The sequence below is a fragment of the Cebus imitator genome, unplaced genomic scaffold, assembly GCF_001604975.1.
Source record: "Cebus imitator isolate Cc_AM_T3 unplaced genomic scaffold, Cebus_imitator-1.0 Scaffold101, whole genome shotgun sequence".
Taxonomy (NCBI): Eukaryota; Metazoa; Chordata; class Mammalia; order Primates; family Cebidae; genus Cebus; species Cebus imitator.
Genome location: NW_016107416.1, coordinates 5,747,451 through 5,748,591, shown reverse-complemented (window position 1 = coordinate 5,748,591; position 1,141 = coordinate 5,747,451).

The window sequence follows — 1,141 nt, the reverse complement described above, 5'->3', positions numbered from 1 at the left end:
TTACAGGTATGTGCCACCATGCCCAGCTGATTTTTTGTATTTTTAGTAGAGATGGGGTTTCACCATGTTGACCAGTATGGTCTCGATCTCTTGACTTCGTGATCCACCCACCTCGGCCTCCCAAAGTGCTGGGATTACAGGCTTGAGCCACCGCGCCCGGCCAGCATTTGCAGATTCTACAAATCAGACATAGCACTTTTTTTTGAGACAGAGTTCAACTGAAATAAACCCTCATCAGTATCACAAATTTAGTGAGATTTCCTTCTGGACAGCTGTAATCCTCCAACTCTTGTTTTTTTTTTTGAGATGGAGTTTCTCTCTTGTCGCCCAGGCTGGAGTATAATGGCTCAATCTTGGCTCACTGCAATCTGCCTCCTAGTTCAAGTGATTCTCCTGCCTCAGTCTCCTGAGTAGCAGGGATTACAGGCACCCGCCACCATGGCCAGCTAATTTTTGTATTTTTAGTAGAGACAGGGTTTCATTATGTTGGCCACGCTGGTCTCGAACCCCTGACCTCAGGTGATCCACTTGTCTAGGCCTCCCAAAGTGCTGGGATTACAGCCACCATGCCCAGCTTCAAATCTTGAATATTTTGCTCAGTTGATGGATAAACATCATAGTTTACAGGTCTGCACAAGTCAAACTTTATAAAGAGAAAAGCACTGAAATAATAAGCTGATGCAGCATAGCCCTATCCAGTGACAGACATCATGCAAACAAGTTTCTTTGGTCACGGGGGGCATTGCAAAAAAGGGTGCAGCCAGCTTAATGCAAACAAGTACATTTTATTTTATTTTTATTTTTAGAGACGATCTGCTATGTTGCCTAGGTTGGTCTCGAACTCCTGGGCTTAAACAATACTCTCACCTAGGCCTTCCAAATTGCTGGGATTACAGGCATGAGCCATGGAATCTGGCCAAATACATTTTCATTTCTTGAAAAAATTCAAAACATATCCATAAAGTCATGTCATATATAAAGAAAAATAAGTTGTTAGAAAACATGTTTTTTGGCCAGGCGTAGTGGCTCACGCCTGTAATCCAAGCACTTTGGAGGCCAAGGCGGGCGGATCACCTGAGGTTGGGAGTTCAAGACCAGCCTGACCAACGTGGTGAAACCCTGTCTTTAAAAAAAAAAAAAA